General features: G+C 42.5%; 1 protein-coding gene across 3 annotated transcripts in view; it reads right to left on the bottom strand.

The window, feature by feature from the left end:
- The window catches only part of IL1RAP (interleukin 1 receptor accessory protein), a 154,035-nt gene extending 144,188 nt beyond the window's left edge, over positions 1-9,847 (bottom strand). Inside the window, exon 1 of one of the 3 annotated variants that reach the window (XM_056121705.1) lies at positions 9,650-9,847. The gene's annotated coding sequence lies outside the window, so the exon portion shown is untranslated. The remainder of the gene's footprint in view (positions 1-9,649) is intronic. The other 2 variants (XM_056121706.1, XM_056121707.1) reach the window with 2 other exon arrangements.
- Positions 9,848-17,134: the final 7,287 nt, after the last annotated feature.

Here is a 17,134-nt window from a genome sequence, read left to right as displayed (position 1 = left end):
AAATCAGAGGAAGTGAATCAGAATTGACAGGGGTGGAGATGGAAAGCAGTGAAGAGTCAATTTTAGGTAGAGCATCACCTCAGCATTAGATGAGTAGACCTGAGCCAAGTATTAAGGGAAATGGAGAAGATGGTCATGAAGTGATCTGATTGATGGGGTGGGAGAGGAAACAGAACAAAACTCATACATGGTTTGCAAAATGTTTTATACACTGTCACTCAGTGGATAGATTTTACAGATTTAGCCATTGAGTGAAATACTATGTAGTTACTTGGGCTAGTCACTAACCCTTCATGTGTCTTAAATATTTTTATCAAAGTATTCCAACGAATGTATGAATTTTCTGTTTCTCTCATTTTACAGGGATAAGCTCAATAATGTGTTCACATCACACACATAAAGGCAAAATCTGAACCTATGTGATTAAACTATTATTTACAATAGCCAACTTTCAGTTGAGTAAAGTCTAATGCACTGATTCTCAGAGCTCATTACAGAGACCCTAGATACTTGTTACCTTAACAAGCTATCCGGATTCTGAAATAGATGGACCATGCACAATCATTTGTTCCCGGTCTAATTCCTCCTCCACATGAAAAGCTTTCTAGATATTTTTATGTAAATAGCATATTAAACTCCCTAGCCTTCCCTCTTCCATTGTTTACTAAACTGGTTAAAGTTGCCTTGAACCAGCTGAGACCCCTGCTCCCAACAAGTCCTTTCTCCATTTGAATCTTATCAAAAGCCTGTACCTGGGAATGTGGGAGGGAGCTGGAGAGGTAGAATGACAAGTAGGTCACTTGCCTTGCACATGGTCAACCTGGATTTGATCTTTTTAAGATCCTGAGCACTGCCATAAGCAATCTCTGAGTGCAGAGCTAAGAGGAAGCTCTAAGCAATTAATGTAGGAGAATGAATATTATTGGCTGCCTTTGGAGTGTCAGATATTAAATGCTATGAACTTAATATATCATACATATACATTATATTTAAGATGTCTATTGTATATATGCAATTTAAAACATAATTAGTACATAGTGGACACATAATAACTATGTAGCTATCGATATAGAGAGAAATGTCTCAAAGAGAGAGTATGCTTATAATACAAAATAAAGGAGTAAATAAAAAAGGTGGAGAGAGAGCACAGCGTGACAGAAGTTGTGCCTTGCAGGCAGTGCACCCAGGCTTCATTCCATTTCCCCCAAAAGTACTCCAAGCACTGCCAGGAGTGATCCCCAACACAGAGCCAGAAATAAGTCAGACACACAACTGGGGAGTACTCCAACCTACTCCTCTACCTCAATAAAATAAATGGAGAAACAAATGAGTAAACTAAGCTTGAGGAAGTAGTATTCAGAATTTTAACCCAGTTCTGACTCCAAAGTCAGCTACTTTTTCCCTAGCCACTCACAGCCAGTCAATCCCCCACACCCATCTTTACCTCTCTCGGTAATTAGAAAACTGACACCTAATCTTCCATGAAAGTACTACTTAGTATATACCACCACTTTTATGAGTCTTCATTCCTATAAGGTAAAAGAACTCCTATTTTATTTCAATAAAAGCCACACTTCTTAGATTAACTCTAACTTAGCTCAAAAGAAGCATCAAAGAATGCTGAGGAGATACTACAGAGTAACCTTCAGAACAGCACGTGGTGCCAGCCACCCATGCAGTCATCCACACCACCACAGGGCCTGAGAAGTATTTCCTGGGGTCCTCCCATTGACCTGCTGGTCTGGTTATCTGAGAACCTCCAGAAGGGACCCTTCAACCCTCTGAGAACCTAGAAGGAACCCCTCCTCCCAGAAAGAAAGGAGAAAATTACACTCATAAATTTCCAACCCAAATTAAAGGTAAATATTATATCCCATTATTTCTCTGTAAAAAAATTGTGGTGATGAATGGTATTAAGGAATGTTTTATATACAAAGACTTTTATTTCATTTCCCAAACAATAAATCTTCATGTAATAACCTCTATTTTTTTCTTATACCCCAAGTCTGGATCTGAGAGGGGAAAATAGTTTGCAGGTCTGGGATCTGGAAAAAATCCCTATATCACCTCCTTAAAGCCTTAAGAGATGTCTCTGTGGATCTGACCCAGTGGTGATTCTCACTGAGACCAAACAGGCTTTCTGGTGTCAGTGGAACACAAGATGTTCCACATACCATGAATGTCTCCTTCTGTGGGAAAATCTGAGACCTGGCTCAGTCCTCAAAGTGCTCAGACCCCTGGATGTTGGGGAGTCACTTGAGGGACCCCTAATGGTGGTAGGGATTGGTAACATGCAATGCAGGGTATGAAATTCAGGGCCTCATCAAGTGCTAGGTTTGTGCTCTCCCTCTTAGATTTCATCCCAGAGTCCCTGCTTTTAATTTGATGACATCTCCCAAGTCATTTAGCACAGATTCATGGAATAGTGTACCTCAGAAGACACCTTGTCTTAAGTCTTCACTTGAAAGATGAAAAAAAAAGAACACTTGAGAAGGAAAAACAGTTAACCAGTTCCAGGGCTGGTACGCTGAATGATAATGGGGGAAGCATAACCTTGAAGTAAAAAGAGAGATTCCAAGCCCCCGCCTCACTACTGGGGGCTGTGTAGGCACAGGAAGTATTTATCCTGTGAGACTCAGGATGCAAAGAGTGGGTTGACAACTCTTTGCCAATGTATACACACACAAGCTTATACACATACAAATAATATGTGTGCATATGCACCTATGTGTGTATGTGTGTGCGTGTGCTTGTATAATAAATATTTTTAAGGTGAGGAGTCTATCCAAATAAAAATTATCGTTTGAACCAGGGTCTTCTATTATCCAATGCAACATTCACTTAGATATGCAATATAATGGTTATCACTATAGCTGTTAATCATTATACATGTTAATCCCATTTTCCATACTCTAAACAGATGTTGTGGTATGGACTGGCACCTACTAAAGGTCTGATGAAATGAGTTCTATTATCCTCTTTTCATAAATGATGACATAACAAACAGAGACACCAAATAACTGCCAAAATCAAATCCTGGGCAATCACTTTGATGTCCAAGTCCATGATGTTACAATTTTAGGTCACCATAGCACCTAAGGTGCTTTAAAGAATTATGTTACATAACTGTGATACATTTTCAGATATCAGAGTTTATAAAGTGACTGTTTCTCTCTTCTCTTGCCTTTAGCCTTGACTCTGAAAGTGGAATTCATTGTAATCATAAGGACTTAGGTGCCAGACAGGTAGAAACAAGAGGATATAAACTGGATATAAACTAGATATGAAATGTCACCTGTTCTTTTGTCCTATTACATTATATAATGGTTGGATTGATGTGTGTACTTAAATGCTTTTAGAAATCTTGAGGTTGAAGCTCATTGCAGCTGTCTACTTTTTTGTAAACTTCCCACTTTCTTTCAGGTAATAAACTAAAAACACTTTAAACAGGTCTTGCTGTTGCTATATGAAGCATGGACTTAATGTCAACTTTCACTGTATTTGCCTCAGAATGTTCTTTATTATTGGGATGAAACTTTACTTTTCCATTGTTAATTCAGGATGTCCAAACTTGTTAGCATCTGTGACTCCTTATTTTTTTTCTGATGTAAGCAGCACAATTCCATTACACAGAAATTGAAGTTAACTTTTTTCTCTTTTTTTTAACTTTTTTACTGAATCACGGTGAGAAAGACTCTTACCAAGCTGTTTATGATTAGGTTTCAGTCATAAAATATTCTAACACCCATCCCTCCACCAGTGTATATTTCCCAGCACCAGTCTCCCCAGGTTCCCTCCCATCATCCCCAACCCCTATCCCCTGTCTGCCTGTCTCTATAGCAGGTACTTTCTCTCACTCTGTCTCTGTCTCTGTCTCTGTCTCTGTCTCTCTGTCTCTCCCCTCACCCCTTTTGGGCATTGTGGTATGCAATAGTGATACTGAAAGGTTATCAAGAATATCTTTTTATCTACTTTTAACACTCAGATCTTGTCCAGCGTGATCATTCCCAGTTATTATTGTCTGAAATTAATTTCTTAAGAGATTAGCCTATAGAGATAGGCTTTAAGATAATTAATGATATACTAATATATAAAAAAACTGGAGTGTTAATGATAGACCTACCTGACATAATAGTTATCCATCATCCAATTCTATACCTTTTCTGCTTTCAGCACTGTGCCAGGAATACGGCAGAATAAGCAATGTCCTTATTCTAAAGTAACCTAAGGGACTTGGACAAAGTCACAGAGGGGTAGATTACTAGTCCAGAGTAAAAATATAAATCAATTAATTAAAATAGATATAGAGAAGATGTTATAAGCATCCACAAGTATCTTGAAGCCTGGAAAGAATCAAGAAAGAATCTGAGCTGCATGTTTGAAAAACGGATAATAGCTGAGGTCATGGTGCAGTGTAAGAAAGAGGGAAGAAACTTTTCTGACTCTAGTTTTATATCCTTGAATTTGATGGTGTGTCCAGCAAACCCAAGTTCCAAAATCTTTGTACTCCAGCACACACTGGTTCTAACTCTAATTAGGTAACCTTGAGCAAGTCCCAAAGTCCCCTTGAGCCTCAGTTCTTTCATCTGTAAAAGGCAGACAATAATATATATCTGAAAGTTCTCTTTATGCTTAAATGAAATGACAGAAGTACATGCACCAATGAATGCTGATTTCTCTTGCCCTCCTCTGTTTGACTGAAAAATAGATCTGCTGGCATAAAACAATAAGAATATGTTTTCTTTATTCCCTTTTCCCTATTTTAGCCTTGACTGTTGCAAAGAGATATTATGACAGAATTTTAAAATAGCAAGAAATTTTAAAGAAAAATAACAATGCACTGTAACAGAAGAAACTTAGAGATACTTTTAGTCCAGTCTCCCCCATTTGGGGATCAAAGGCAAAGTGACTTTTTCATCATATTCAAGGCATAGGAGGATGAGAATGGCAGATGGTGATGGCGTTAACCACCGGCCCTACTTCTGGTCTTCAATCCTAGTCCAGGATGCCACACAAGTTAAAGTTTTCTCCAGCCCTAAAATGAAATCCATAGAGGAGTCTGAGTATTCATACTTGCTTTTGCTGTGACTCAGGTTAGGATGTTTGTTCTATGTCTCTAGTGCTAAAAAGTAATCACAGTCTTATTTGCCAAGGCTGAAGGATGTTGTCCATGTAAAAATCATTTAAAAAAAGCAAAATGGGGTTCAGTAAGAGATACATACATAATTGTGATTTTCACCAATTAATACATCTATAAATTCAAGCCAAGGACCAAAGAAACCATTTTTCATGGTGATTAACTGGCTGCTCTGATTGAGATTCTGAAAAAAGGACTCAGGCTTCCAACTAAACTTCCATGTTCCTATCTCCTAGCTAAAAAATGGATGCCCATCTCAGTACAGAGACTTGCCTCAGGTACCAGCCAGACTCAAAATCCACATGGTCTCAGCTGCGGGAGCTCATCAGAATAAAGTCAATCTAGAAAACAGTGTCTTAAGGACCTCTCAGTAGAAACCATAAAGCCTCATTGTCAGGGTGCGTGTGGGGGTGGGTCGGGGGGGGGGGGAGCTGAGCCAATGAAGAGAGAACTTGAATTAATCCTCAGAATTAACAGATACCAAATGTTGGAAAACCGTCTTCCCTGTTCTTCTGAGCAACTACTTCCCCCACAGAACAATTCCCAAAACGGACAAAGAGCACAGCAGGTGGCTTTAATATTTCACCAGCAAGGCAATGGTGACTCACCAGACCCTACATCTGTGTCAACCAGCAAAAGCCTGACAAAGTTGAGCAACAGATGAAACTGCATCTATATTGGAGATAACCTTTCCTTCTCTCTTCTGCTCCTGCTCAGATTTCCTCCAGCCACATTTTGCTTTTCTAACTGAGCCAGGTGAAATGATGCTAACTGCCTACCTTTTGGCAAAAGCAATACCTGCTTCAGAATGCCAAAGCCAGGAACAGAATGTGTCTCCCAGCACTGCATTTGCAAGCCTGTCTGCCTGCTGCAAAGCAGAGAGGCCTGATATCCTATAGGGAGTCTCGACAGATTAATGGCCCCATTGCCTGGGCCAAAGTAGATCAGTTCGTCCTTCTACACAAGCCTGCAGCCATCAGTTTCCACCAGGAAGGCTGGAACTCTAGACCAGAGCTCAGTTCCTCCAGCAAGCAGTGGTCATTTCTGAAAAGCTTCCTCTTCCTAACATTCTAGTTCATCCTCTAACCACAAAATTGGCAAAGGAAGTGGGAAAATGCTATGGTCATTTATGGCGTGTGTTCCTCAATCTTCTTGCTACCCGAGAATGAATTTGAGGAAGGTAGAGGGAAGAGAGCACTCAAAACAGGAAGGAAAATGTGACCTAATCTGAGCTTTGTATCTTCAAAGAATCCTCCTCCTGGAAGCTTACTAGAATCTCAGAAGAGTAGGAAGGCTACCTTGAAAATCGCTGCTCTGAAACTTTTTTAGAGCTTACCCCACTAAACTTCTCCAAGCTTGTTTAAGGACTGCAGCTGCACGCAGGAATTATTCTCTTCAGGAGAGAAAAGATACACAGTTATCATCAGCCAAATCAGATCAATGGAACAACGGAAATAAACCGCAAAAGATCTCTTTGGAGGTCTTGTGATGGGGGAGAAAAAAAAGCAGAACACATGAATCCTATTCCTAATCTGAAACTTACTACCCACACCATTCATGGTAACCTCGCATTTTTCAGAATCTCATTCCATTTTCTTCCCAGTTCACTGACATTAACAGAGAGGAGACACCATTTAATGCACACTCACACAGTGCAGGTGCACTACATTTTCCACTTAATCCAATACTCCCATAAATCACTGGGGTAAGCTCTGTCTCACCCCATTTTAGAATTGGATCAAACAGAAGCTCTAAATGGTAAAAAAAAAAAAATGCTGGATATTATCTAGCTACACAGGAACTGGGCTGGACTTTAAATCTGACCAAACTCCTGGGTTCCTTCCACTATCAATGTGTTTATCATTGATAGTGGAAGGGGCTATTCAAAGTTAGCCTGGAAGATAAAGTATGTGGAATAGGCTTTGAAAATTTCGAAGTTTATGCATATATGTGTGGAAAGGGAATAACAATCTGGACAAGGAGAAACATTACGGCTAGGTAATATTTCCTTCAGAACTAGAATTAAGCGGCAGGAGTACTAGTACTATTACACGGTAGGGCATTTGTCTTGCACATGACCGACCTGGGTTTGATCCCTCACATCCCATTATCACTCTCGAGCTCGCCAGGGATGATTGCTGAGTGCAGAGCCACTAGTTAGCCTTGAGCATTTAATGCCCCCGCCTCCAAAAAAAAAAAAACTAGAACCTAGAATAAGATGATTAACTTTCAATTTCTCTTCCAGCCTCTTCCCTTGTTCTGACCTATTTTGAACATTCCCCCTTTCTCCACAAGTCTCTAGTCTTTCAGGCTTAGGTTCAGATGTATTCTGGCCAGCTCATCACAATGCGTGGACACGGAACAGGCTGACAGTAGCGAGTGAGTCCGTTCTCTGCCAATGCCCAGTGCAGGAGCGACCAGGGAGGCACCAACAAGCTCTTTCCTTCCCGCAAGATGTATCACACCCCTTCCATTCACTCATCAGTACTGCAGGCAAATGCAACGGGCTGTGAAGGAGGCAGCCAACTTCAAATGTCGGATGCTCAATTCAAGGACTTAGAACATAACTCGGAGATAAAAGTAAATAATTATCAGAATAAAATCAACTGTCTGAAGCAAGATGGGGGGTGCAGGAGGAAGCTATTTCATCTTAAAATGTCAGCTGTATAGGAAGATAGTTGGGGGGGATATTTGTGGTTAAATAAGAAAAGTTTGTGTTCAAAAGGACTAGATCTAATAGTATCTAATATTATCCTTTCATAATACAAAAGGAGACATTTGTTGTTTTCCTGTCTGAGCTGAACACTATAAAGCTGCCTGTCTGACCTACAATAGGAAATAAAGTCCCAGACTGGAGACTCACAGACCTCAGGTTTGGCCTAAAAACAGTAAGGAAGATGCTCCCCTGAGTAACGTTCATTTGATATTGCAAGTCAGAAATCCATGATCAAAGTCACAGGTAGGAAGCCTTTCCAAAACACAATATAAAAAAATGGAAGAAAGGAAGAAAGAAAAAGAAAGGAAGGAAGGAAGGAAGGGAGAGAGAGAGGGAGAAAGAAAGAAAGAAAGAAAGAAAGAAAGAAAGAAAGAAAGGAAGGAAGGAAGGAAGGAAGAAAGAAAGAAAGAAAGAAAGAAAGAAAGAAAGAAAGAAAGAAAGAAAGAGAAAGAAAGAGAAGGAGAGAAGGAGGGAGAGGGTGGGCAAAAGAAGGAAAGAATGGAAGAAAGAAAGAAGAAAACACATTTTCATATATTTTTGGTGGGTCTTGTATATTTTTTAAGTCACTCTAAGGTGTATGAAGTCAGCTTCATGAAAACCCACTCTCCTCAGATACTATATAACACTATTAATAATAGTTATTATCAATTTCAACCTGATCATGGCCCAGAAACACTATCCATGTTATTTGAATTACTCTATCCAACCTTCCAGTTGCCCTAAGGGGCCATTGGAGTTCCCATGCTGTGAATATATATATATATATATATATATATATATATATATCAGAATGATGGAAGAACTTGCCCAGGTTCACACTGCTAATAGGTGTCATGGATGGAATCAAAAGCAAGCAAATTCCCTCGCTCAGTTGGTAGTTAACCTGGTAACCTGGAGATCTCGGAGCCCGGCAGAGCAGCAAAATGTTTTGAGAGGCACCGCGGTTCACAATTTCACAACTAGGGGCTGGAGGCAAGACATCCAAGGAATGGGTCTTAAAGGAAACGTACAAGTTCGCCTTAATGTTTGTGGTTTTATTTTCCTCTTTAAATGAGGTCCCCCTCTTTCCTTCCCAAGACTGGAAGTGAGGGGGTCTCCGGTTTCAGGAGCAAGTCAGTTATTCTGAAATAAGGACACATACTAACCCTCCCGCCCCGACACACACACACACACACACACACACACACACACACACACACACACACACACACACCACCGCGTCCAAACGCCGTTTCCTGCCAAGCTGGAGAGAGAACAGTGAACACCCGGAGGTCACCGGCACCTGGGCGGTCCACACCTAGCCACCGATCGCCCCAAATCCGACAGACAGCGGGGGGCCAGGGGCGCACGAGAGCAGCGAGCCACGCCGCCAGGAGCCCGTCCCGGGATGGTCGGGGCTCGGGGCTCCGAGCGACTGCTGGTCCCGTGCGTGGGCACGCGGGGACACACCGTCCCCGGCCAGCCGCGCTCCAGCCCCGCTCCAGCCGCGCTCGGGGAGGGCCCCGGGCAGCGCCTCCCTCCCGGGGCTGGCAGCCGGGGACAGCACCGCGCCGCCTTCCCACGGGCAGCGCGACTTCCAATCCTGCCCAGCGAAGATGCGGCGCTGACACTTAAGTGGGTTAGCGCGGGGGCCACGGAACTCACGAGCAGGGTGACGGAGCACAAGCGCGCTCGGGCTCCGGGCCTCAGTTTACCCGCGCTGGGCACCAACTAGAAGTGAGACGATCTCCAAGCATCCCGCTACGGCAAGATTCGGTCCGTAGGCGACTTCCCCCGGAGTCCCTCGCTGGCCTTACCTTTGCCGCGGAGCTGAACGGACGCAGGGAAGGGGGCGCCGACTGGTGGCAGGGAGGGTAGGGAGGGACCCCGCACGGCTCCTCTGCGCGCCTGGGGTTGCAAAGCAGCCCGGGGTGCCCGGATCCGGCCGGTCTTCCCCCAATAAGCCTCTTACTTTGCGCCGCACTTTCTTTTTCCCCCTTTCGGGCTCCTCCCCCAGCACCCCGCGATTGGTGGCAGCGCCGCCCGGGCTCCACCCGCCGCCGGGGCTCGGCCGCCACCAGCGCTCGGGGCTTCCTGGAGCCGTGGCCGCGGGGCGGCACCGCGGGGGAGGAGCTGGGGGGGGCGGGACAGCCCTGCGGTTCCCCCCCCACCCCGCCTACGAACCCCCTCCCCGCCCCCCAGAGGCGGCGCTGGGTGCCCCGGGAGCCCGAGCACGGGGAGCGTGGGTCCTGCAGCTTGGCACGGGCCGGACGCGTGGGAAACTGGATCCCCAGATGGACACTTCGGCGCACGCACGCTGGCATTGCGTAGCCTTGCACCCGGTCTTTTTTGGTGTTTTTTTTTTTCTTCCCGGTTCTGTGTATTTATTTAGGAATCAGTCTACAAGACCGGGAAGCCTTGCAGGCGACAGGATTTGCGCGCTCAGCCTGTGCGCGACAGCAAGCACCAGACTCCATCTGGGTGGCCCAGCGCTCTGGCTCTTACTAGAGGCCAGGGGAGGAAGGACGGACGGGTCTTCACCACAACCGTACATCTGTGCTTTCCAGTAGGATAAGGCCACTGCCTCTCCGTTGCCTGGCACAAAATAGGCGTGCCGCACGCTTATAACCAAGAGAGCAGAAGAATGGTTGTTAGAGCAAATCATCTTGAAAGAATTGTTCCAAATTAACCCCCTTTTCTCCTGTTTTTTGCAAGCAGCCTCTGATGTCTTGTCCCAATCTAGGTTCGCAAAATCACCTGGAGAAGCTTTATAGTGACCTTTAGTCAAGTCCTTTTCCAAGAACCTTCTGTTGTTTGCTTTTGGTGGTCCTTCCTGATTTCTTACCTAACTGGCTAAGGTCCTTCATCGCTTGTCCCAATTTCAGAGGTTTCCCTGGCGAAAGCGTTCTGCCAAACGGACTTGTTTCTTCACACATACGTTCCTTCACGTCAACTCCTTGACTTTACTGCATTCTTAGAGTTAATGAAATCTCAGTAATGTGTTTTACAAGAAACTGGAATCCAGGGTCCCGAGGGATAGTACAGTGAGCAGGCCACTGACCTGGGTTTCATCTCTGGCATCCCATATGGTCCCTCGAGCACCACTAGGAGTAATTCCTGAGTGTACAGCCAGAGTAACCTAAGGAAGGAAGGAAGAAAGGGAGGAAGGAAGGAAGGAAGGAAGGAAGGAAGGAAGGAAGGAAGGAAGGAAGGAAGGAAGGAAGGAAGGAAGGAAGGACAGACTTACCTGCCTTAAAGAGTTTAACCCTCCATGGCAAGATGATAGTGTAACTGAGTCTGGATATATTCTTATAATTCAATTACTGATCATGGAAATTACTACAGGAAATAATTTTTTATCTATGGAGAATACCTGGCACGTGCTACATGCTCATAATATGGCTATTAAACACACAAAAAGGAAATAATCTGAAAGAACTTTTAAAGTTAACCTGCAGGAAGAAAAAATAAAGCTATTCTTTAATTTGTTATTCATTCATGAATCATATTGGAGACATGAACTGATGTTTGAAGAGTGCTTTATGTAAGTTGTTCTTACAATGCAACTGGCACTTTGTATATTTCTGTTCACTAATTTTCATAGCAACCTATACAGTGTTAATTATTATCTCTAACTATGGATTCGATTTTTAAAAAAGGTAGCTGTATCTTTTGGGTGGGGATGTCCGAAGTGGTGCTCAGGGAATTTATGGTCACCCTTAGTGATATCCAGATAATGGAGCCATTGGTTATGCAAAGACCAAATGAGACTGTGGTGCTACCTGGGTCCTGTAGCGCCAGGAACCAAAAAAGCCCTATTTGGTGATGCTTGGGAACTGCCTGGATCGGGAATACTCAGGGACCCAGATATGTCGGGGATGCCAAGTGATGCCAGGGATTCCAAATGCATACACGGGGATGCCACTTGATGCCAGGGATTCCAAATTCCTGTGTCAAATGCATGTACACTAGTCCTTAAACTAGCTCCCCTGAGTGTGTGTGTTGGGGGGGGCATCATATCTTTCCCAAGGCTAAAGCCTATGTAAAGGTGGAGACTGCAGGAGAGATGTGAGGAGTGAGTCTTCAGACCCGGAATCACTGAAATGTGCAGTCTCATGTATGAGATTGCAAAAGTGGTGACTGCATCACACTCATGCTGTTGTTGAGAACAGAACCAGAGAGAACCCTAGACGTATGAGGTCCTGCACATAGCTCAATGATCATGGCAGAGTTCTAGATAAATAATAATAGTATTTCATTTGATTGGAAATTAAAATAATTCAATTATGAGTGCTGTGTGTTCATAAAGTATTTGATGCCCTAATTAACACATTATATAAACATATCTGCAAAGGGAAAAGCTCACAATTTAATTAATAAGGTTATATAAAAGTTATGAAAACATATGGGCAGCAATTAGAAGGAATGTGAAAATGTTACAGTAATAAATTATAGGAGTCTAGATAGTTTTTCTTTTCAAATGTGCTTGAATGTCAAGATGTTATTGAAACCATTCACAAATATACTGAAAACTCACAAACCCAATGAATGACTGTCACATAAACGAGTATATGAATGAATGAATTTGATATGAATGCAGCTTCATTTATATCAAATGAGTGAAGCTGCAGACTTAGCGGTGTTAGAAACTGACACTGAACTATGTGTAGTTGTAGTAAATAATAATAATGAGGTGCTGGGGATCAATCTGGCACTGGGGAAAAACCAAGGTTGCTGCACGTAAGGTCAAAGTATTATCCAGGCAATCTCTTTAGTTCAAAACTTGCAATTCTTTAATTCCCTTACTTTCCATCAACTGCTCCTTTCCAGACTTTCATTAGATCATTTTCCCCTTCACTATCTGTGTTCCATGCACTCAGTCTAGGTGTATTACATTCCCTCTGTAGGGGAACTCATCCAGACACATCAGTTCTCAAATATCTATATGATACAACCTGAATATTTAAATACAGAGTCCTAATCACCAGATTCCATTCACACTATTGCCTTCTTTATATTTCTTCCGAGATGTTTCTTATGCACTTCTAATCTCACTTGATCACTTGATCACTTGACATCCTGTTACTCATCGATTTGCTCGAGCGGGCGCCAGTAACGTCTCCAATCATCCCTGTCCCGTGCTAATGTAGCCCAATGGCGTCTACTTATTCTAGGAACACGAAAAGCCTCAAACCGATTTTTCAGGGTCTTGACGAAGAAGTCTGACCATCTCAAAGGTGGGCGGCCACACGATCTTTTGACATCTCTTGGAATCCAGTCGGTAATGGCTCTAGTCCAGCGGTCATCTCCAAATCTCATTATGTGTCCAGCCCATCTGATTTTTGATGCCTTGGCAAATGAGACAGCATCCCTGATTCTTGATCGTCGACAGAGGTCAGAACTCCAGATTCTTTTTTTTTTTTTGCACTTTTTTCCCCTTTATTTTATTTTATTTTTTTTACAGTTGTAGATTTACAAATTTTTGTGCTTGGGTTTCAATTATACAATGATCAGATACCCATCCCTCCACCAGTGCCCATTTTCCACCACCATGGATAATATCCCTCCCACCCCCATCCCCCAATCCCCCCTGTCTCTGTGGCAGGGCAATCCCCTGTGTTCTCTCTCTCCTTTTGGGTGTTGTGGTCTGCAAAAGAGGCATTGAGAACTCCAGATTCTTTCTCTCATCTGAGTGAAGCAGGTTACTCCAAGCATAGCTCTTTTAATTCCTCTTTGGGAGATCCAAATAGTGTTCTCATTCTGTTTTCGTAGTGCCCAGGTCTCTGAAGCATATGTTAATGTAGAAAGAACCATGGAATCAAAGAGATGTGCTCGGAGCTGGAGGTTCTTCATCCTCTTAGCTATTTCTTCTACATTCTCAAGAACATAAGCGTTCCAAGCCGCTCTCTTCCTCCTGCGCAACTCAGGTGTCAGGTCATTCATCATGTTGACTTCTCGACCTAAGTATACATAACTGTTGCATTTGGAGATGTTTGTCCCATTGAGAGTGAATGGAACATCAGGAATGAGACCGTTTCTCATAAACATTGTCTTTGTGAGATTCAGCTGTAGTCCAACCTTTCCACACTCACGGTGGAAGTCAGTCAGCATTTGTGCTGCTTGGCTGATGTTTGGTGTTATAAGAATGATGTCATCAGCAAAGCGGAAGTGGTGTCGTTGCCAACTGTCTATCTTCACTCCCATTCCTTCCCATTCCAGTCGTCGCATGATGTTCCCAAGGGTGGCACTGAAGAGTTTCGGTGAAATGGTATCACCCTGCTGAACCCCTCTCTTGATGCCAATGTAGATTGGTGAGAACCTGGTAGTGAATCCACAATACAGCTCACAGAGGATTCCGAACGCCCTGATTGACTAGGGCTTCGATGACTGCTTCAGTCTCAACAGAATCAAAGGCCTTCTTTAAATCAATGAACGTTAGACAAAGTGGCATCTTGAACTCCCGAGAAACCTCAATGATCGTTTTTTCACTGATCTGGTGAGGCAAGGGTAGGGGGTGGCGAGCCCCGAGGAGCTCTTACTTCTGGCTCCAAGAGCCCGACCCACTCCGGGGACAGTGCCAAGTGGGGAGTTTGACTGGAACGGTACACCTGTCAAATGTTTCTCGTTCACATTACCAAATGGTAACGCAGGTGTCCTAAGGGGAGCCAGGGAGGACAGAAACCTCCCGCAGAGCAGAACGGCAAAAGCTTGCTTGATCTTGATTTTCAGTTCAAATCTCACATGTTCAAAATAAATCTATTTTACTCCTTCACTAAACTAACTTCACTCCTAGTTTTCCATTTATCTAAGAAATGTACCATCTTCAGGGGCTGGAGATATTGTTCGACAGGTATTTGCCTTGCATGAAGTCAGCCAGGGTTAAAATCCCTGAAAATCCATATGGTCCCGTGAATGAGTACAGAGCCAGGAATAAGCCCTGAGCACTGCTGGTTGTGGCTCAAATCCTCCTCATATAAGAAAGAAAGAAAAAGAAAGAAAGAAAGAAAGAAAGAAAGAAAGAAAGAAAGAAAGAAAGAAAGGAGGGAGGGAGGGAAAGACACCATATTTTTACCTGATTACTCAGCCAAAGAGAGATTCATTTTGAATCCCTCTCATTCTACAAATCAGATGCAGCCCACTAAAACATCCATTGTTTCCCACACTTTCAATACAAGTCTCAAAATTCCGCACTATTTCTATCTTCCACCCTAGCCAACAAGTGACTTCACTTCCTAAATCTTTCTGTTTACACTCATGCCTCCAGAACCTATTCCTCACACTATAGACTGATCTTTCTAAATAGAAATCAGGATAAACACAGGCAAGTTGCTGGAGTCAAGAAACTTGTTTGGAGTTAGACTGTCTGCCTTCTAGTTCAAATTCTGTAACATATTGACATAACTTGGTCAGTTTGTTTAGCTTGAGATGATATAAGTAAAATTCTTAATTTTGGAATTGCACACATATGTAATTATTGTTATTGTTACTAGCAATGATATACCATGAACTGATCTCAAATAGTCAACCACCGATCATTATCACTCCTCCCATGGCCTCTATGATTAATACTTAATTTCTTTATGTGCTCATGATAAGCAGTTGCTGATGTCGAGTGTTTTCATGCTGATGAGGCTTTTGTGCTGTTCCTTCTTCTTGGAATATGCCTCATTTCATTCATGTTTACAAGCAACTCCCTGGTCAAATTCTTATAAAAGTCTTTCCTGTTCACAAGATCAAATATTACTTTTTATTTTCTCAATTTTTAAGTGTGCAATGCTTAAAATAGACATCTCTTTCACTAGAATGTAAAGGAAGATAATATAGTTCCCTAACAAATAGCACTTTGCATACGGCTTTAATTTAATAAAATTTGCTGAATTATTAATACAGTCCAAATCTCCCATCGCTAATATAGAGACCCAGAGATATTAAATAACTAATTTTTTGCCTTTCTTTCTTTGATTTATATTTTGGGAAAGTCAGAATAATAGAAGAGAAGTAATACAATAAATAGCTTTACTTGGCTATGAGCAGGGTAGAGAGTAGAGTACATAAACATTTTACTTTAGGCATTGGGAAAAAGGATGAGCAATGGGACTTTACCAAAAGAAAAAATACGTGGAATCAGAAAAAATAATTAGTCACTTCCAATCCTTTTGTAATTCTCTATTTTATACTTTTAAAGCCTTTTCCCCCTCTCTTCTATCTCCACCCAACGCCCTATATCTGCTTTCTGGATGTCCATAACACCTAATGGACATGAGCATGAGGTGCTCCGTTATGATTTGCTCCCTTAAGGTGCTCTCAAGTCATTTCTCTCAAGTCACTTTTTCCTCCTCCTCTATTCCAGCCTTGGTCCTGGGAGTAAAATGATAAAAATCATGTCTCCCTTTGGTTTGGTGAAAGGTGTAGAGGCACAATCTGATTAAAGATAGTCACATTATGGTAGAGGTTACTAACGTGCTCGGCTTCCTTTCATCTCAAATGTTCTCTCATTCATCCAAACATGTATCTACCTATTTTGAAAGAGGAAGTGAAACTATTCAGAGAAAGTTTCTCCTCATTTATTCCCCTCAGTCTAGCAAGTCAGGTTATGTTTCAACTTGAAAACAGAAAGACAGAAAGTCCCAGATCCTATGCAGAACTCTCCTTGCCCCAGTATGAAATTTAACCCCCTTAACGGGTGTTTCTCTAACTTGGGGCTGACAAAAATAAAGACAACTTGACATTACTTAAAGCAGTGAAATCAGGATTTACTCAGTAATGACTGATACTGGGAGTGAAATCTATGTTTCATTTGAATTTATGCAAAGGAGATTTGGGCATTTGTAAGGGGGAATTAGAGGTGAGAGGTGTAAGGGGGAAGTATAGGGGCTCAATAAAGTCAGAGAAGTGGAATTTTTACAAAGGGATAGAAAAAGTAGATACTTAAGCCATTCATATCACCTGGTTGATAGCTATTGAAATTTGGATTGTATCCTCTTAAGGAGACTGTGTGAGAGAGACCTTATCCAGCTGATGTTTATATTTTGAGGGGCTGTTTTTCAGGGTTTGTGAACAATACTTCATAATTCTAAGGTGTACAAACTCACAGCCGTGAACGCTTTTTGTTAAGTGCTGTAAGAAAAGCAGTCAGAGTTCTGTCAGGAGATATTGGCTAGAACAAATAACAAAATTTCCTGGCAGCCTTGAATTTTCTCAGGTTAACCTTTTAGTGCAAGACTGGGGCGTTGCAAGAGCACAAGGTTACTCTGCTAGAGGCAAGCTAGATTTTTCTTAAGTCTCTTTCAGGACGGACTTGA

Source organism: Sorex fumeus, unplaced genomic scaffold (genome assembly GCF_029834395.1).
Source record: "Sorex fumeus unplaced genomic scaffold, SorFum_2.1 ptg000044l, whole genome shotgun sequence".
NCBI lineage: Eukaryota > Metazoa > Chordata > Mammalia > Eulipotyphla > Soricidae > Sorex > Sorex fumeus.
Note: the sequence above shows the minus strand (reverse complement) of the source record. Positions and strands in the feature narration are given on the sequence as shown.